At 37.6% G+C, this 22,067-nt stretch overlaps 3 long non-coding RNA genes across 4 annotated transcripts; 1 reads left to right on the plus strand and 2 right to left on the minus strand.

Annotated features, from left to right (window-relative positions):
* Positions 1-1,187: 1,187 nt before the first annotated feature.
* LOC127071632 (uncharacterized) lies at positions 1,188-5,930 on the minus strand. Its single transcript, XR_007785158.1, has 3 exons — positions 2,046-5,930; positions 1,531-1,953; positions 1,188-1,437 (listed from the first exon to the last, which is right to left on the minus strand). It is a non-coding gene; the product is annotated as an uncharacterized LOC127071632 (long non-coding RNA).
* An 804-nt stretch (positions 5,931-6,734) lies between these two features.
* LOC127071633 (uncharacterized) lies at positions 6,735-10,333 on the minus strand. Of its 2 annotated transcripts, none has more exons than XR_007785159.1 (2): positions 10,253-10,333; positions 6,735-10,161 (listed from the first exon to the last, which is right to left on the minus strand). It is a non-coding gene; the product is annotated as an uncharacterized LOC127071633 (long non-coding RNA). The 2 variants fall into 2 exon arrangements; XR_007785160.1 differs by having other exon boundaries at positions 6,735-9,992; positions 10,253-10,314.
* Positions 10,334-11,624: 1,291 nt separating this feature from the next.
* Positions 11,625-22,067, plus strand: LOC127071635 (uncharacterized). Its single transcript, XR_007785162.1, has 2 exons — positions 11,625-13,204; positions 13,717-22,067. It is a non-coding gene; the product is annotated as an uncharacterized LOC127071635 (long non-coding RNA).

A 22,067-nucleotide genomic window follows, 5' to 3' on the forward strand; every position in this document is an offset into this window, starting at 1 on the left:
TCAACTATTCTAAGAAATATCCGAAGAAGACATTCCAAGATCGAAAGTCTTCTTACACGATTCGTGCTTCGCGAGCCAAAGAGAATTAGGACCTACAGAGAGGAAATCGCAGAGGTATGTGCTGAGGATTATCGAATCGGTCGAAAGGTCCGTAATCAAGGGGAGAAAAAATATAGTCGAGAACTTTCGTGAAATATGCGAGACGTAGGAAGATGCGAAGAATGGAGAGGAGAGTGAAGTGTGAGGACGGTAATGGTAGTAGGGTTGCACGCGCGTTCACGAAACGTAATCGCGTTCGAAAGATCTAATCTTTTAACAGAATTGTCCTCGACATTGTATATCCATTGTGAAAGAAAGAAAGGGAGGGAGGGAGATAAAGTAGGAGATTACTTCTCGAAACTTTTTCGTTTTTTCTCACCGAGTGAAAAGCAAAATTGGAAATTCGTTCGATGTTGAGTACTCTCCCAAGCGCTGGCTTGAAATCGGACCGTGAAGAAGGGGATAGAGAGAAAGAAGAGGAAAGAGCCCTCGAACAAGGACACGTCTTCTCGTTCCTGCTGCATGTAGAAAATTCTTATGCATTGCGTGCACGCGTGCATGCGTGCGTGAGTTCGTTCATTTCTTCTCTCATTCGTTTACTCGAGAAACGAGAAAAGAGGAAAGGAGGTATCGTCTTTCGATTAAATACGATCCGCAGGGTCCACCATTTGTAGAGTTACCATCAACTATCAGTCGTTTCCGTTTTTTTATCTCTTTATCTCTTTATCTTTCTCATTCTCTCTATCTTTGTCTCTTTCTTTGTCTCTCTCTTTCTTTTATTCTCTCTTGTTCGTCAAAGAGAATGCTTACGCACGTTCACGCATCTACGCAAGCAAGCTCTTTTCGTAGCAAACGACTCCATTGTTGGAGACATTTTTCGACCTACTCTCCTCGACGATTCTCCTTTACGTCTTGTTAAATGACACGTCTAGTCGTCTAGTCGTAATCGAAAACTACTCACGAAAGATGTAATAAGAGATTAGACCGACGAATCTCAGAACGACGAGACTCGAGACATTAAGCATTCTATCTTTTATATTTTTAACGTTTGATGTTAATCGTCGGAGGATCGTTCTTATTATCTTTATATCTTAACTATCGAGGAAGGACTTTTTTGATTTCTTTCATACATACGTATAACAAACAAATATTTTATGTTGTTATATTTGTTCTTTATATTTTATGTTGTGACATTCTGATCATTTAATCTGTTGACATATTAATTGAACTTTAAAAAGAGCAAGAGTCCACGTCCGGTAAATATTATGAACATACGTAAAATCATTTCCATGGCCATCAGAATGCTTTCCACGTTTATCTTCATTTCTTTCGGTGGATTAGTTCGAATGATATTTTTCAAATGGATATACTTATTCAATAGAAATCTTCGAGAGGAATCTAGAAATCAAAGGAATTGAAAATCTTTAGAGTTATTAACCATCGATTATGAAATTAAATTGGATCTGAAGGATTTATTGGGTATTTATTTACCGTTTCGAAGGATCTTTACTTTCGAGCTTTTGAAAATTTTCTTACAAGTTTATAGATCGTGGAAAAATTTCACGATTGATCGTCTTAAACTTTTTGATTCGTTATCGTCCGTTTGATTCTCTCTCTTTTTCTTTTTCTCTTTCTTTTCCTCGTTCTCTCTCAGTTTATATTTTGGATTATAGATATTTACCACTGAGAACAGCAATCTAAATTGGTGAATCGTATGAACTTTTCTGGACGACGATGTCTGTTGCACGGGAAACCGTAGACGCGTATACAACAAGGTTTCCAACTAGGTTTTTGTGGTATGGGTGGAATTATGCAGATTTTGTAAGGAGAACTCGGTGGACAGATGTATTTTGGTGGACAGGATCTTTCAGGAGGACATGGTCTCATTGGACATCCAGAACATGATTGACAGGACTGATCGAAGCGAACGAATTTATCAGGATTATAAAGCTCGATATCTCGAAAAAGTATAAGGTTAAGATCGTCGAGTTTCTTTTCTTACGTACCATTATCGCTTAGAATTCGAGTCATTCGGTTGATCTTCTTTCCGTCTTTTTTTATTTTCCTTTATCCCGAACAAATATATATTTCAATCGGACATTTTGACAAAATTTGGAGGTATAAACGAAGCTAAATTTCGATTGTAATATCGGCGAATGGTGCCGATCGGTCGGCGAATGAATTGGGAGGATGGTGTTTTACGGAGTGAAACGTATCGATTTCTCTCAAGTTCGACTCGTTGGCATCATCTCGCGTTTTTTGTTTACGCGAAAATATCAGAGCGCGCAGGGCGACCTCGAGAGATTGCGACGAACCCGCAGAACCTGACCTGCATTAACGTGGCATCGCTTGTGCTGCGATATTCGGAGGTATCCGCAACGAGACCTTGGCTCCGAAACACCGAAACACAGATTCCACGACGGGGACGACTTTTCCTCTCTCTTTCTTCGTCGTCCGTTTTTTCCTCTTTGTAAAACGACGGATTTACTCGAATCTGAACGGACGCCGATCAAAACTTGTGAAACTTCGTAAGGACGGTCGAAAGTTTTTAAACAAACAACCCCGTCGTATACGTAGATACATATATGTATTACATGCATACAGAAATAGATACTATTATATACGTACATACTTAATACGACTACGTATGTTTTTCTAGTTGGACGTTAAAACGAGAAAACAACTCTCAGAATTGTGAAAAAAACTTGACGTCCAAGAGCCGTTTAGATATCGTAATGATTTCTACTTTCAGCGAACGCGCGTGCGGTCGCAATGAATAATGTTCCTAGCTTCCTTTTACGGTCGATACTTTATTAATTTTTATCCGTAAAGGTGAATTTCCTGTTCGGAATCTATACGATACATAATCAAGCACGCATAGAATGGATACTTGGAAAGAAAAGCTGAAGAGCTAATTATGCAACGCACGTTGAATCGTCTTCGAACCATTTCCTGCGATTATAGCGTTTATATCACAATGATGTCCGAGGGGTGGTTACGTTCATTATGACGAACACGCCTTTCCAGAAATACTCTTTGAGGGACTGTACGGAATTTGTTCTTAGCGACGAAGGATGAAACCGATTTCTCGGTAATCCTCTGATTGTCCTCGACAATTATTAATTCGATATGTGCGGAGATTAACAAGAAACACACAGCTGACGATATTTTTTTCTCGTACGATTTAATCATCACGTATATTAGCGAATTCACTTTCTACGGATTTTCTTCATTTACATTTATATATATACACATACATACATATATACGTATATACATATATATTCAATATATATTATAATATAATTAATATATAATATAACTATAATATAAATATATATATATATATATATATATGTATAATTCAGAATTCCGTAGGATTTTATTTTCTTTGATTTTTACGTTAAAATTTTCGTTGATACGTCCGATTATTTTCGACTTGTTATACGAATAATTAAGCTTCTTGAAATTCCAAGAGTAGATGTGAGAAATTTTCGCAGGACGCAACTCAAAAATGAGTTAACGATTGCGTAAGACTCGTTGAACAAATTTAGAACACGCGTCATCAGATGGACCCCAGCGATACGCCACATGAGAGGACGTTGATCGCGGGTGGTGTATGGAAACGGGCCCAAGGTTACCAAACGGAGACTGCCCAAAAACCCAAATACATACAATTATATCGGACGACTGGGCACGAGCTACGTCTAGCGACGAATCTCCTTTGCTTGCGAAAGGACCACCACAAACCCCATTAACTTTCGTTACAGTATACAAGTCTCAAGGTCATTTTCTTATAGTTTAACATTACATTACAGGGATCATTGGATGTCGTTAACCAATTTCGATTTAATCGATCGTGAATTAGTATAGAATCGATTGACTTTTTATCCTATGACATCGCAGAAAACTAATATATCCGAATATATCATTTCGAGATGATTTACTTACTTACTTTAGATACTTAAGAATAAGTATCGTATAAAAAGCATCGAAGAAGAAAAACTCTGTCGGTTTGTTACATCATAAACGTAACCTTGGTTGAGGCGTAAACAACTTCTAGAAAGCAAGTTCAAACGCCTGTCAAACTGCGAACACATTCTATAGTACGTGTATACCCCAGGATATATCTGAAAGTTCGTTGCCCAGCGACGGTTAATGTGTTTCCTTCTTTCTTTCTTTCTTTCTTTGATTTTTCTCTTGGTATTGCCATAGAACGATAAACAGAAGAAGAAGAAGAAGAAGAAGAAGAAGAAGAAGAAGAAGAAAAAGAAGATAAGAAAAATGAAGAAGAGCAGAAAGATCGCTTCCGCTTTGATGAAAATGAAACAAACGTGATACGATACGTAATGACGAAGAAAAAAAGAAGAAGAACAACAACAACAAGAAGAAGAATAAGAAGAAGAAAAAGAGATAAGTAGATGGAGAAGGTGTAAGAGGTGGAGGTGGTGGAAATGGTCATGAAGGATAAAAAAAAAAAAGATATAGAAAAGGATAGAGAACGTAGTAGTGCGACGCACGTCGTCTTATCGGAAGCGACGCAGGTGTCCTCCGTTAAGAGAATACTCAGCGAAAGGCGAAAGGGTTAACGATCTTCCTCTTTCCGTGTACAAGCACGGGAGTGAGATAGGACGCGTGCGCGTGCGTCCACGAGCGCGAGCGCACGCGCACGCTCTTGTCTTCGCATTTGCTTCTTCTTTTTCTTCTTCTTCGTCTTCTTCTTTTTCTTTTTCTTTTTCTTTTTCTTTTTCTTTTTCTTTTTCTTTTTCTTCTTTTCCTTCTTCTTCTTCTTCTTCTTCTTCTTCTTCTTCTTCTCTTCGTCGACGTTCCAGGATGACGAGCTTCTTGCTAATCGCCGGTGTCGCTGGCCGCGCTCGAGGTCTCCTTGTAAGATTCCAACGTGTGCGTCACGCGATTCTACGTCTCTTCGAACGTACGACGACGGCAAATTCGCGCATATTTCAAAACAAGAAGAAAGGAAAGGTGGATTGCGGATAGCGACGGAAAGGGGTGGGAGATGTGGAGAATGCCACTCGGGTGAGAATGGAAAAACGAAGGAGATCCGATATATATATATATATATATATATATATAGAGAGAGAGAGAGAGAGAGAGAGAGAGAAAACTACGACGACAAGAAACGTGGGAAGAACAGAGAGGAAACGGTTATCGAGAAGAATTCGTCGAGTGGCTCTCCTCTTCGAGGCCTCGGCCATTCATATCGAGCGCACCAAAGGAGTCTCTCTTTCTTTGTCCCTTTTTTTTTTTGCTTTTCTTGTTTCTTTTTTTTTTATCATTTCCTTTTTTCTTTTTCCTTTTTCTTTTTTTTCTTTTTTTTTTTTATCAAGCTCGACAATTCACACAAACCCTCCCCTTCCTCACTTCCTTCTCCTCATTCTCTTTCTCTTTTTCCTTCTTCTTCTTCTTCTTCTTCTTCTTCTTCTTTTTCTTTTTCTTGTCTTCTACTTACTAGCACACGGACTTTCACCGTCTTTTCAACGATTCAGCGAAACGCGAGATTACACTCTCTTCTTCTTTACCCGATACGAATCGTTCTATTTTTATTACTAAACACGTACGGTGTGACTCACTTATCAATACGCTTACTGTAATATACAAATTCCACTTTCCACGTGATAAATTTAAAGAAGATAGAGAAGAGGTCTTTTCAATGTCGAGCAAAAGTGATTTTTCGTAATGGTAGGGGAAAATTTCCCTATGCGAAATCTGTTACGTTCAATTGGCGATTATCGGGATCGATATTAACTCGATAATAAAGTCTTTCGTTTATTCATTCGTTATATACGACGTTTCTTCGTTAAATCGAATTCAAGTTTTATCTCATATCAATAAAAATTATATAGATATTATTGTAAAACACTTCTTTTTCTTTTTTTTATATAATAATTTTCTTTCTCTCTGTTTTTATACTTTCAATAAGTTTTCACTCGACTAAATTCAATTTCATATATTTAAAATTGATGAATAATAGCGAATAATGTTCAAAGATTTTCATGATAAAACATATGCTATTATATACGATAATTAAAAGAATCAAGAGTCTGAATGGAATTTTTTTCTTACTAATCACATGTACGAAAAGGATCTGTTACAATAGACCGATCCCAATCCTGATCTTGATTAGTTGAGGAATTATTCGTCAGTTAAGTATACTATAGTGAATCGTTCGTCGTGCGTTGTGTACATAATAGAGCCGACACAGCACGTAATCTCATCGCGTAAAAACATCGTAATGCTGAGTCGTACTTTTTAAAGGAGATTGCGAACGCGAGGGGAAGATAAAAGCGTGAGGTTAAAAATGCGCGTGAGGTTCTCTCTCTCTCTCTCTCTCTGTCTTTCATAATGAACAAAACTTACGAATTTATTAGTATACACAATTATTCGTATTCTTCTCTTGTACTTCTTTATCATATCATGTTACTACAAACTTTCTATTAAAAACAAAATTTTCAACAAAAACGTGCGAATTAAAATCAAAGAAAATATCGTTAACATTATCATATACGATAATATTATCATTATCCTAAGGCACTTAAAATATCGAGATAACAAAATTGAAAAGTATCGAATATATCGAGGATATATAGTCTCTATTCCTAAGAAATCGTCGAAAGTCGTTTTATTGATTACGAACGAGAGGGAAAGATAAAACAGAGGGCGCGAGGTCTCTCACTTTCTCTCTCTCTCTCTCTCTCTCTCTCTCTCTCTCTTTTTGTCTATTTTCCTTAATGAATAAAACGGAAGAATTTAGTCGCATACGCGTATGCTTAATTATTCCGCTGTATCTTTTCGTCGTAATTGATATAACAATCTATATCAAAAAAATATTTTGGATATAAAATCGTATGAAATAAAGTAAAGAAAATAATATCGCTTATGATAATAATGTTTTGATGACGTTAAACGTATTACTTAAATTATTGGGATAATAACAACATCGATCGAAGATCGAACGTATCGAGATACAACATACTCTGGAGAAATCGTTGAAAATTGTTTTATTGATTACGAACGAGAGGGAAAGATAAAGCAGAGGGCGCGAGGTCTCTCACTTTCTCTTTTTCTCTCTCTCTCTTTCTCTCTTTTTCTTAATGAATAAAACGCATGAATTTAGTCGCATACGCGTATTCTTTCTTATTTCGCTATATCTCTTCGTCATAATTGATATATCTATCTATATTAAAAAGTATTTTAAATATAAAACAGTGTTCGCTTAAGCGAAGAAAATTATCGCTTATGACGATAATAATATTTTTATGACGTTATATATTTAACACTTAAAATAACTAACACTCTATCTTTTTCTTAATGAATAAAACGCATAAATTTACTCGCATACGCGTATTCTTTCTTATTTCGCTATATATCTTCGTCGTAATTGATATACCAGTCACTATCAAAAAATATTTTTAATATAAAATCGTACGAATTAAAGCAAAGAAAATAATCGCGTGTGACGATAATAATATTTTTATGACGTTATATATTTAACACTTAAAATAACTAACAGTCTATCTTTTTCTTAATGAATAAAACGCATAAATTTACTCGCATACGCGTATTCTTTCTTATTTCGCTATATAACTTCGTCGTAATTGATATACCAGTCTTTATCAAAAAATATTTTTAATATAAAATCTTACGAAGTAAAGCAAAGAAAATAATCGTCTGTAACGATAATAATATATTTTATAACGTTATATATTTAACACTTAAAATAACTAATACGAATAAGACGCATTCTAGTATTCGTTCTTATTTCGTTGTAACTCTTCGGGGTAATAGATATACCAATTTATGTCAACAAATATTTTTCAGATAAAATATTTCATCACGTTATATTTATCACTTAAAATCAAATCATATAACACTTATATCTATCTTCAATGTTAATGAATAACATGCAAGAATTTATTCGCATACGCGTATTATTATTTATTTCGCTATATCTCTTCGTCGTAATTGATATACCAATCTACATTAAAAAATATTTTGAATATAAAATCGTATGAAGTAATGCAAAGAAAATTATCTCCCATATGATGATAATATTTTTATGACATTATATACTTAACACTTAAAATATTGGTATAACAACAACAATCAAATATCGGAGTTCGGAATACATCGAGATATAGAATCCTCCGGAGAAATCGTCGGAAGTCGTTTTATACCGTGGGGGATCGATTTCTTAATCGATTCTCGACATCTCGTAGCATAATTCTATCCGGAGGATTTGCACGCGTTCATCGAATATTCGTTTGCTACGTAAAGTAGTAAATCTCGAGGATACACGCGCCGTTATTATTATATCCCTCTAAGTAAATTACTTACTTACGTAGAGTAATAATCTAAATTGAGCTTTTTTCTTTCTTTCTTTCTTTTTCTTCATTTTATTTTTCTCCTTTTTCTCTCTTTCTTCTGTGTGTGTGTGTGTGTTTTTTTTCCCACGAAACATGTCGTAATTTTTTTTTTTCCATTGAGAGAAACGGCACGTGGAGAAACGATAAAATATAATGACGCGATTTTGATAAAGACCGAATATAATCGGCGAATTAATGAGACACGGGAAAAAAGAATGAGCGTGTTTCGACGTAATAATCCAATACGTTACTCGTAAGATCGATTTTTTCATTTGGTTCGCGTGACGTTGATGAAAGAAAAGAACTTCGTGATAGTCAATCGGACAATGATCGCATTTGTTCATCGTGTTTTCGAGAACCGTCTCTCACGAAAGCATCGCCGACTTCCATCGGACATTTTTTCCGATCACATCCAAGGTTAAAAGTCCAAGGTGCATTTGTACACAGGTAGGTAGGTAGGTAGGTAGGTAGGTAGATAGAAAGAATAGAGGTGGGTATCGACTCGAACGATCTGGAATGGAAAAGTACAGAGGCGTATGAGAAAAGGAAACGTAAATCATGACGATGATGAGAGCACTCGAACGAGATACTAGTTCATATAGATCTCGAACAGATAGATAAAAGGAAGAAAGAAAGGGAAGGAAAAAAGAGAGAGAGAGAGAGAGAGAGAGAGAAAGAAAAAAAAATTATCGTATTGCAAAGTCTATATTGCAAATTTTCTCTTTTGCTTTTTTTTCTTTTTTTAATTCGAAAATTTGCGTATCGTGTATACTCCAGCGATATCCGTCTACCCTTAACCCCTAACCCCATTCCTCTGACGCATCTCGTTGGAATAATTTTTTTCAATATTCCACGTGATGGAATATTTTTTTTCTTACGGAAACATTTTCACATTACACGAGCAAACGTTACTCCGTATCTTGCCGAGACTGTTCATCCCCCTTCGATCGATAATACCGTCTCCCTCTCACCACTGCAAAAATGCGACCCGACTACGAATCAGCCTATGGCAATGCGCCACGTGAATCCCGTGTAGGGATTCAAGGGATAGGAAGGTGGCTGTGTCTACCGATGACGCATTAGCGCGTCATTCCAAGGATAAAGGGTATGGGGTTAGCGTGAATCAGGATCACCTTTTGCCAAGTTTCACAGACGTCGAATTATTTTAAAAGGTGATTCTATATCGTTACGTCAGGGATGCACATTGAAAGAGGTAAGGGAGAGAGAGAGAGAGAGAAAAAAAGAAAAAGAAGAAGAAGGAAAAAAAAAGTTCGCGCGACGATCATAATGACGTATATATAGTTACCAATATAGGATAATACAATCGGAGGATGACTTTTAAATAAATTTCCATGCTTATACTTGGAGATATCTTCGTGTGCCTAGATAATTAAATTAACATTTCGTCGGTAGGCGTAAAATTGATTCGAATGCCGCTCTCCGAGTCGAATCCACTTGTCGAACCCGAAACTCGACCTTTTTTGTTTTTTTTTCTTCTTCTTTCCTTTTTATTTTCTTTCTTTCTTTTTTTCTTGGTTGCAGCTCGCAGCAACAAGATTCAGGTTGATCCTGAAAGAGGAAGAAGCCGATAGATAGAATCCTTAACGCCTATAGAAACCTTGCTTGCCTTTTTTCTCTCTTTCTCTCTCTCTCTCTCTCTCTCTCATTCTTGAATCATATTTGAGCGTGATTAAGCGATGCCCGTCTATCGAAGTAAGGAATATCCTACGCGTGGAAGCTTGCACGACACAAACAAGGTAAGAAGGTTGCATCATCCATTCCAGTGAGAGGATAAATTTCTTAGAAGTTGCGGGGCTGTAGGTACTTACTTACGTGTGGACTCACGCGCAAGCCAACGGCGCTTCTCTCTTTGGGATTCCGTATCGGTTCTCAGACTGGTTGGAGACGTGCGCATCGGTCACCACGTGTCCTAAGATATTGCGTCTTATTCGCCGCTCGAGTTGTCCTTGAGAGCGAAATCGCCTTCGAGAGCTTGGACGCGTCGACGCGACCTTAACCCTTGTTTACCAGCGAGGACCAATAGATATATATATATACACATATATATATATATATACATATGTATATACTTTTGACTCTCGATTCTTTGAGGACTTTCGACTCTCCGCTTCGTGCGTGCCCATCACGAATGCACGAACAATAGACTTCTTGATTTATAAAAAAAAAAAAGAAAAAAAAGGAAAGAAAGAAAAAAAAATTGTAATCTTCTTGATCACGTATCTAAATCATTCCTTTTTTAATTTGTTTGTTCGTTCGTTCGTTTGTTTTATCGGCAAGAATTGATCGATATTGAAAAACGAACTGTATATACTCATTTGCCTACACGATCATCTATATCGTCGCCTAAGCGCTTACCTAACATCGGAATACGACGACGAATTTTCAGACTTTTTCAACTCTCCTTTTACCTTGACGATTACGTCTTACAATGACATAATAACAAAAAGTCTTTTACGGTAAACTTGCGAACGATTCTAATTTATCTCGTTGTTTCGCGCGAATGTTTCCTTCGAAAACTATCGTATCTGTCATTCGATTTACTTTCGTTTGCTCCCTTCCCCTCCCCCTCCCACCTCCCCTCCCACCGATCGTGTTAGGAGAGATAATTTTTAGGAAAAGAGAAAGGAGTTTCCGGATTGGCGCTCCTTAATTATATCGAGGTAAAGTAAGGGGCTATGTCCGTGGTGGATGTATGTACATATATATATATGCATATATATATATACATATATATACTTCCATAGAAGCACGTGTATATACGATGCGGAATTACGTTCACGGTAGACGATAGACACGATTATACACGTGCATAGATAGAATACGTATATAGGTTTCTAGTATATGTGTTGTACGCGTATAAAAGCCGCAAGGCTCGTAGTACGCTGGGCGCGTTTTCCGCGTTCATTGCCCTCCGCTAGACGGGAGTTAACGTCTCGCACGAAAACGTGAGCGCGCTAGATCGGATCAAGGATTATAAGCCGCGTAAAATATATTTTATTCGCCATCTCGTTCCACCGGACAGATAACCATTACCAATCGCACACCACACGTGGCGGAAACGTGCCGCGTTGACCAGCTGCACGGGTAGGTCCTCGTGACCACTTCAGAGGGAGCTATCGGTCCTGCGAGATACTTGACCCGAGAGAACACACACGAACAAGTAGAGAAAAGGTATGTGTGTGTGTCTGTGTTTGTTTGTTTGTACGTGTGCGTAGTTAACGTATATGTATATACACACATGTAAGATCTCGTTCGCACGTGGGAGCGTTTAAAGTTTTATTACTCCGAGATATCGTGTGCGAGATAGAACGTAGAATTTGTTCCGCACTCGAGTCGTTTCAGATGAATTTCCGTGGAATAAGGAATCTTAAGGAAATAAATGATAAGGAGAGCGTATGAAAAGGTCGTTCGGAGATCGTTTTTAATTCCGATTATTTTATCGGGCAATTTAAAAGGACACAATGTTTCTTTGAAACGTATCGATTATCAACGATCGCAGAAGATATAGTTTTATCGTTTTTATCGAAAGAGATATACTTATGTATATATTTTTATATCTTTGTTATTGTTCGAAGTTGACTTTGAGTCGCGAGACGAGAGGGGTAGTTGTATTAATTATTTAGAAACGCAGTAGTCGTAAGATTTTCTCACAGTAAGAATGTCGTTCGTTGTTTCTTTACTTTACTTACGCATTTATTTCTCGTCTCCGTACATATGTATGTACGTATGTATAGGTGTAATTATATAGATATCTCCTCGCTTAGAAGAATGAATAGCCAGTCTGGTGTGTATTTTTAAAACCGCAACTGGTACGCGGCCGCGGTCGATCCAGTATGCTAATCGTTAATGTGTCTCAAACGTAATAATAAAGTTAAATCGGTTGAATGTTTGTTTATCGATACGCAACATAACGCATAATGGAAAGTAAAACGAATCATCGATTGTCTGACTCTGTGCCGACGGGTCTCACTGATGATATATAGGGTGGAATGAAAACGTAGGGGAAATTTGAAGCTTCGAACGATGGCGGAACGTAGATGTAACTTCGTTTCCTGTATTACGAGCTACTAACGAGTTACTGCGTTCGATGAAATAGCAAACGAGGCAATGGAATTGACGGTCGTGAGAAAAAAAAGAGACAGAGAGAAAAAGAGAGAGAAAAGTAAGAAAAAGAAGAACGAAATATGTTTTTAAGAGTTTCTATCATTTTTTTCATGAAACATGAATTATGGAAGTCGAACTCAAAAGAAGCACACACGCATACACATACGTACGCTTGCAAATGATCAAAAAATATCATCGTTAAAGAAATATCTATATATACGAATGATTGTAACCACTTCCTTTGGTATACAAAGAGTAGTAGTAGAAAGAATTAAAAAAAAAAAAAAAAAAAAAAAGAAAAGAAAAAAGAAAACAGGGCGCATTACGACGACCCTGGGATTATACAACGTGCATTCCTGTTTTCATCGGCTATTCATGCGTATATAACGCACGCGTGAATTACGCAACAATCGAAACAAAAAAAAAAGAAAAAATAAAAAAGAAGAAGAAAAAAGAATAAATAAAGAGAGAGAGAGAGAGAGAGAGAGAGAAATAAAAGGAAGGTGCATGCTTACTACGCATGGACAAAAAAAGGGTGCCGCTCACTTTTGCTAATTCACCGTATCACTCTCTTGTAATCATTGTAATACATGCATGCTTTGAAACATTTATTCGCACAGTGGACAATAAAACGTTTAACGACGTTGACACCTCTTGTAAGTTCCGATTAATTCCGATGAAAATCGAGATGTATCGCGATAAAGTTTTACTTGTTCTAATTTTTCTTTCCTTTCTGAGATTATCATCGTCATCATTACCATCATCATCATCATTATTATTATTATTATTATTATTATTATTATTATTATTATTATTATTATTATTATTATTATTATAATTTTTGTATTTTTCTTTTAAAAAATTTCTTTTCAAAAGAAATATTTATCATATAAATTTACGATATTATATAAGATAAAATTATTAAAGAGCTTTTTTTGATAGAAATTTTTTTCTCTTTAAATACAAGGACATTTAAATACGAGCACATTTTTCTATTACTCTTTTTAAAAATTTCTTTTTAAGAGAAATATTTATCATACGAATTAAAAATGTTATACGAAATAAACTTATTAAAAATTTCTTTTTGAAAGAAATGTTTTTTTCTTCTTTTAAATAAATACGAGAACATTTAAATACAAGCATATTTTTCCATGTTTCTTTTTTCTAGAAATACAGAGTCTGTTTCAAATAGCACCGAGAGATCTCAATGAAATACTAATCCTAAGAGTATTTCGAAATAGTACAACGGGCTTCGATTGTAATTGCGTCACTAACGACATAGGAGCATATATAGAATCACTGTCGCTCTCAGTGTAAACGGTAGTAAACGCGCTACGTCTAACAGTCTCTCCTCTCTTCGTCCTCGTCTTTTCCTTCTTCGACGTGCGTGTTTCCCCTCTTGTCTCCCTTCTCTTTCTATCTTGATGTCACTCGTCTGTATACGCTCGTATATACAACTCGTGACCACACTCGTGTGCAAACAGAGACAGACATCAGTGCGAAATCACTTTCTTCCAAAGGATCGAAACGACTTTTTTTACTATGTCTTTCGTACGAGTTTATTAAGATTCTACGAAATATTCGATGCGTATCTCTGAAATTTATTAATATGCAATTAGTGCGGATCTCGTTTATTATACGATCATTTAGCTATCATAAATGCGTACGTCATTTAGCGATCATAAATATGTACGATTTGATTGGTACGGATCATAGATCCTTTGAGAAACGTATTCTTTTTTTTTCTTTTTTATTCGATCAACTTTATAATTCAAAGATTGTAAATTACACACGCATATATATTATATATGTAAATATACATATTGTATATAGTATATATAAACATGTATGATATTTGTACGCACACATACATATACATAAAAAAGGAGAGAGAGAGAGAGATATTTGTATATCAAAATTATATTCGAGCTGATCAAGAAGTACAATGATAAATATTAAAATTTTGTAAAGTTGTTTTTTCTTATAGTGTGCATTTTTGGATGCGACGCGCTGCTTTCTCTCTTTCTCTCTCTATTTCTCTATTCGTTCCTTTTCTTTCACCCACTCGCGAATTGACGCACGAATGCAGTAGATCGTTTTTTCTACGAATCGTCTAATATCTTACTCATCTGCGTCATCCGCCCAGAAAATGCTAAACAGAAAAGAATTTTAATGGATACGAGGGAGTATTATAATGGACCGAACGACTACGCATGTCGAATCATTCGGAATTCAAATTGACTAAAATTCCATGAACTAAAAACTAGAAAGAAAAATTCGTATATTTAGACAATAATGTGGTAGACCGCTAATGGATCTTCGATTTTATAAAGAAAGATATAAACGATTCTTCCCCGTTTCGTGAAAAAAAAAGAAGAAAGAAAAAAGATAATAAAAAGAAAAAAAAAACAGAAAAAAAGAAAAACAAATCGTAATTCGACGATACGTCGCGTCAGCCGCAGCGCGTCTCTTGTTCACCTTTTTGCAGGCTTCTCTTTCCCCCATAAACCCCGAGTGTTAATTTTCAACTTGCGAATTCCGCATCGAATCGAGCAATACGAAGGAGACAACCGGAAAGTTAAACGCAAATCGAAGGGATCCTTTCAGCCATCCAGTATTTCCATACTTCCTATTCGTCTCGCGTTACGTCGCCTTTTTATGACGGCCGTATATTTTCGTATCATTCGCAGTTATATGATCGTCGTACTGGTGCAACAATACGAAACTAAAACTTTGTTCGAAATGCAAATGGAATCAAATAGACGAAAATATCGGAATACCTTGAAAATGGAAGCTGATAATAAAAAGATCGTCTCGGATATTTTCACGAGATCCGTGAGGATATGATACCGCAATATCGTTTTAAATTCTTCGAATAACGTTGCTAACGTAACCCTTCATGACGTAAGAAATATGTTCGAATTTAAAAGGACAGAGAGAGAGAGAGAGAGAGAGAGAGAGAGAGAGAGAGAGAATTTTTATCGAAGGCCGCAGGGATATTTTTTTTTATACGAATTCCATGGATCACGAATTGGAACCATCCCGATGGAACGCTGCAAATGATCGTAAGAATCGTTCGAGGATAGAAAAATCCTTGGATCACCGATAGGTACCTGCATACGTATATACATATATACATCATACATACGTTCCGTTCGCCGATCGGTAAATAATAACAGAGACAAAAGTCATTTGTCGGCACGCGGCAAGCCGCATGTCTACCGCATCATACCGCGTGAATGGAACCGTGCCTCGCAATATTGTCTCGCTTTTGTTTGCCCGTCGAGGACGAGGTTTCATGTTTCGGAGACACCGCATATATAATTTCCTGTTGACGATTCTAACGTTAATTTTCCAAATAGCGAGTTTTGTTTGATAGATTTACCCACATACATATAGACGTACGTACGTACGTACATACATCCGACGTGTGAAACAAAACTTATGTAAAATTCATGTAAGATCGTCTCGGTATGTTCCGAACCAAGTACTTACCTACATATTATAATTACTGACTGATCGAATGATTTAATAGATCGACCGACGTAGTAGGTACTCGCCGTCAGAGAATAACACGTACCACATACGCGTGCGTATAGACTCGGTAGAGTACCTGCGGGTCAACGTCCTTTCGAAGGTTCGGATCGTAATAAGAGCGAGTGCGCAGTACCGTCGCATACCGATCTATCGGTGCAAACGACTGGTCACAGGAACGGATCGATCCCGTACAAATAACGTTTATCTATCTTTCTTTTACAACGAATACAAATGATCATTTTCATTCGTCCGATAATTTCAAGTTATTACGCGTATCACGTATATTGATTGACAACGCGATTCATTAATGAAATCTAACGATTAAATTCCTATCGATCTTTTACACGTCGACTTTAATATCAAACGCGAGAAAATCATTCAACTTGCGAACGAATGAGCGCACGCGCACGCACCTTCCAAGAAAATGAATGAAAATGAAAATATAAATACGTATTTCTTGTTCGGCTCGTTTACTCGTCGAGTTAATACGCTCCTGATCAGGTGGGGGAGGGGAGACGGGAACGTTTCCTCGAGGTTTCCTGTTAGACAGACTCGCGTTGACATTTCGATCTCGTTGCGAGCCAATCCCTGCCAATCACCCTGCGCGCTTGTAATTCTTCGCCGTGGTTTGCCGACCTCATCGTCCTCTCTCCCTCTTACAATAAATTTCCGCGAACGGGATTGTACTCGCGCGTTCTCTTGTTCTAGTTTCGTTAAAAGCGACCTCGCCGGTGATGCATTAATTCAGTGATTTCATTTTCTCGCCGATCACCGATCACAGGATTTCATACGTACTCGATTCGTTATACATCGTTCGTACGAAGTACTGTCGTTATTATTGTATTATATAACAGAAAAATATTCCATCGGAAAGCTAGCAATATTTATTTTCTTATATTAATAAAATCGGATCATCGTGTAATTCGAATTCGATGAAATTCGAACGATTTAAGATCGTTCGAGCGTCGATGATCCAACCGATCGAGAGATGTATGGGTCCGTTGATTTCTCGAAAAAAAAAAAAATATATAAAATTGGAAGGGTTAAGAAAGATGCTTCATTGTCCGTTCTTTTCTCGTTTACGGTACATTAGCGTTTGTCACTTTTACTGTTGACTGGGGTTACTCGAGCATTGACCGCTCGCTCGTCCGTCCATTCAACGTGCATTACTATGGCGGCAAGCGTGCTCGTGCATATACACTCCGTAGATCCTCTTTTTGTTTCCTCGGTTACACGTGCTCGGTCCTTCCTATTCATTCGTTTTGCATACCCCATTGTAAACAGAAGTTAAGATAGATAGATAGATAGACAGACAGACAGACAGATAGATAGATAAATAGATAGATAGATAGATAGAAAGATAGAGACAGACAGATAGAAAGAAAAAGAAAGAGAGAGAGAGAGAGAAAGAGAGTACCAATATACGATGCTATTGAACGGTGCAACGCGATCGACGAACGATCAATGTACGATCGTAAAGCGGATCGTGGAGACGCGCAATGGATGCCATTAGGAGGGAGTCACGTAGAATTGCATGGGTAGCCTGACAACTAAATCGAACTTTATATGGGGTAGCTTACGTAGGTGCGAACGGCATAACCGATCGTTTTCTTACCGATCGTTAAACGTTTTAAACGTTCTCCTTCATCGGCACTCCCCTCATCTCCTCCCTCTCTATCTCTCTCTCTCTCTCTCTAACACGTCGTCGTTGTTGTTGTTATTGTCGCAGGTGCATTGCCCCCTTGGCCGATGTTGTTGCACTTCTATCTCTACCGAGCGAAAGGCGCGAGCTCGAGCGACATTTCGTACGTGAGTACGCGCCCCCTTTGCGCTCTGGCCGCTCTTGCTCTTTGCAAAACGGCTGTTCGCGTGCGCGCACGTGACTTTACGCACGAGCACGCTCCGCGGAAAAACGATTCCTGTTTCTTCGAGTTTGACAAGGAGAAAGAATACGAGATAGAGAGATAGATAGAGAGAGACAGACATAGAGAAATAGATAAAGATAGAGAACGACGGGAAATTCGCAGGAAACTTGCTCACCCCTTTGGAATGTTCGGATCGCGTTTGTCTCGACAACGACAAACCTGAACCTTTCGTTTGTCTTTCCCTCCTCTCTCTATCCTTTTCTCCTCCTTACCTGTCCACTCACCTAGCACCTTTTCAAACGTACATACATACGTTTCCATCCTTCGGTAATTAAGTATATTCTCGTGGTTATACATATATATATATATATATATATAATATATATATATATATAAGCGATTGTTAGGCGGTATGTCTGTTAATTACCGACGTTCTTATCCCAGGTTATTGCCAACACGTTGCCGACAAATTGAATGCGATTGAAAAACTCGATCTTTTTGTGTTTCCTTTCACGGTGTTTACGTTTGCCTGTATGCATTGAGTTACACAGAGTTATAATAACCAATCTTTTTTAACTAGTAGCTTCCTTGGATAATTATCTACCGTTCGTTGATTCTATACGCCGGGAACGCAATCAAACAAGATAATATTCCTTTTGTAATGTTGAAATCTATATAATTTTTTATCGTTCGTCGATTATCGTATTAAATAATTACGTGTATGTGGTATGTATGTATGTACAAACGTCAATACGTGTAGCGTACGATCGATCGTAACGAGAGTCTCGATCTTTTCTTTTTTAACTTTTCTTTCCTTCTTTCATTTTGTTCGTTCCTTCTCTTCTTCTTCTCCTTCTTTCGTTTTTAATTTTCGATTTCACAGATTTTCGCAATTTTTTCTTATCCTTGTTTTTCTTTTTCTTAATCGTAAGTTACCCACGTGTTATGCAGATACATTTAACGAAAGTTTAATATCATTAGAGTGTTTGCGTTTACTCGAAAGAAGATGAGAGAGAGAAACGAGAGGAAATAAGGAGAGGAGATAGAGGTGCGATCGGCCGCGCGAATCGTGACGTAATAAGGCGCGTTCGCGCGCAAATATACGAGCGGACGCTGACGCCTTCCTCGCGTAGCCGGCGCGGCGCGACGCGGGCTCCTCGCGTCCTCCTTAGACTTCCCCGTTCATCCGGTACGTTTCTTGAGGTCTTTGAACCCGTGCTCACCGATTTCCGCGACGATCTCCGCGCCGATTCTTGCCTCCGCCTTCTTGACTCCGATGAATTTCGCGCTTGCAAAATCAACGCATATGACCCGTGCTGTGATACTCTTTGTATCCTCTTAAAGCGTGTTTAGCGAATTATTATTATTCTTGTTGTGGTTATTATTATTATTTTTTTTTATAAACATTTATACTCGATGTACTTCCGATACGTATACGTAAAAACGAAAGCTCGTGTTCGTTTTATTGAGAAATCTTCATGAGAGAGTCAAAGAAAAAGGAAATGGAGAGGAAAAGAAGAAAAGAAGTGCTTCTGATCAGATTGATAATTTTTACTCTACAATTTTTTCTTTTATTTTATATTCTTTATTTATATATGTATGTATGTACGTATGTATAAGTATATAGAAGATAATTTAGAAGAGAATTGAAGAAATTGGATGCGTATGAAAAAATACACGTGCGTTAAAATCGATAAATTTGTATTTTTTAGATACGTGTATTCCCCGTGTTAATCTCTTATCTAATTGAGAAATAAATTTGTCTCGAATTTAAAGGATAAGGTCAGGAAAGATAAATAGTAACCATAAGAATTTCTATGATATTTGTTCGTCTCTACAAGTTGAATGTCCTCACAGAGGAGATGGGATATTGCAAAACGCGTGCACGTAAAGTTCATCGTAAAAGGCGGAGAAGGGCAGTCCTTTTTAATAATATCGCCGATATCGACCAATCGATCGCAACCCGCGAGTTTAGAGTTCGATGACCTCTGTCGAGTAGCCGAATTCGCCGAGAGCGTTCTATGGAAGCTTATGGATGCTGTGTATGTAAATACGATTTGAAATTTATTTGATTACCATATCTCTCTCTCTCTCTGTCTCTCTTTGGTATTTACATAGTCGAAATAACATAAGATCCTAATAAGTGATGTTCTTTGCTGGTGTAACGTATCTCGATAGGAGGCACATTAAAGATAGAAATCTTTATTAGATGATTAGAAAATGAAACAGAAATATTCTCGTTAATTCTCGTCTGGCAAGAAACACACACACGCGCGCGTACGTATAGAGAGATTTCGTATATTTAAAATACTATCAATAATTTGATGTTAGTTCGATTTAAATTTAAGTTTTCGCTTCGTTCTCTCTTTCTCTCTCTTTCTCTCTTGGAATATCATCAAAGTTGAGTGGATAGCAATAGGTCATATGGGCCGAGACGAAAGTCTATTACCATTGAATCTTCGTCGAATCGATCTCACGAGGTTCGAATCGCGGAAGCGTATGCGAGTCAGGGCAAAGAAGAATAAGAAAAAGAAAAAGTTGAAGTCGAAGTCGAAGAGGAGAAGATCGAAGGGGAGGTCGAAGAGGAGGTCGAAGAGGAGTGCGGCCTTTAAACCACGGGTTCGATGACCTCCCAAATTAAAGACAACTCGCTGTTGCTCTTCCTCGTGTCGTTGTAACCGTTCATGAAGTCAAACGAATTCGGAGCTTTCGGTCAATCGGCTAGGCCAACTAACGTCGTTTCAACGTAGTTCGACGTAGTAGAAGAGGACGAAGGACGAGGACGAGGACGAGGACGAGAACGAAGAGTTAGAACAAGAAGAAGAAGAAGAAGAAGAAGAAGGAAGAGGAAGACGAAGACGAAGACGAAGTTTAAACTTCTGACGCAAGGGTCATCATCGACGAAAACATCGATCGTCACAAGTAGGGACGAAAAAGACGGTACTCCGAGTGCGGCACTTAGGCCACTTTGCCGGTCATTCACCTCGCTTGTCGAGTTCGCTCGAAGCGCCGCTCTTATTCGCCTCGTTTCGCAGTATCGCGAGGCTTCTTCTCATCGTTCGATATCAGCACCATCTCCTTCCCATCAGCCAAATTTTCTTTCGCAAATTTTATCTCGAAGTACGATCGCCGTTTTATATATACATATATACGCATCGCGTTATCATTCGCTATCCTTCGCTTCCTACCTTCCCAAGAGCGTTTCTTAATTATTATCATTATTTCATTATAGATCGTAGCACGTGAAGTCTCTCTTCAATAACATTTCGAAAATTCTTAATTGTCAGCTGGAAGGTGTCCAATGAAAGATCGAAATGTTCCGAACTAGTCTCAACGAGGCTATAATTTTTGGCAATTGTTCAAAGGATCTTCGATTCGTTCTCCTTGGTCCGATAATTATATTCCCTAAGGGAACAGATACTTTATACATACGTACGTATATATATATATATATATATATATATATATATATATGTATATAGAGTTATATATGTGTTAGTAATACGTTCTCTATTTTCGACGTTAACTTCGTGCACGCGATTCGTTTCCTAGATAAATCAACGATACTTAGTAAGGTATACTCAATACGCGTTATTGTCGCGATTTATCGCGTGATTTTAATGCGTAGTTTTGGATTATGTTTCTTCCAGGTTCTCGCGTGTCACGTAAGACGGGATTTTAACCGCTGGATACTCAACGTTAGAAACATTATCTCATGCGAACAGCTGCGTTCTAATTGCAAACGTAGCCAAATGTAATTACCGTGTAGTACCGCGTGAATACCTATCTTACATTTTAAGTACTACTATGTATTTACACGTTCGATCGTTCCTTCGAGCAAACGTTCGCGTACCGCCGGCAACGTTATCATTTTAATTAGAACGTCGATGTGTCAGCGATAAAAGAGACTCGTTCCAGATTTTAAAAGGAGCACCTTAGTTTGATACACTATAAGAGACACATGTACTTACGTATAGATATATACTATGCAAAATTAAATGGTTCCTCTCGTTTATGCGTTATTAAAAAGTTTTTACTTCCTATCGAGATAAGTCCTCGTAATAGACATTATCGAAATGTGGGTTAACACCCGCGGCTGATAAAAAGAAAAAGAAAA

This window comes from Vespula vulgaris, chromosome 22 (assembly GCF_905475345.1).
Source record: "Vespula vulgaris chromosome 22, iyVesVulg1.1, whole genome shotgun sequence".
NCBI lineage: Eukaryota > Metazoa > Arthropoda > Insecta > Hymenoptera > Vespidae > Vespula > Vespula vulgaris.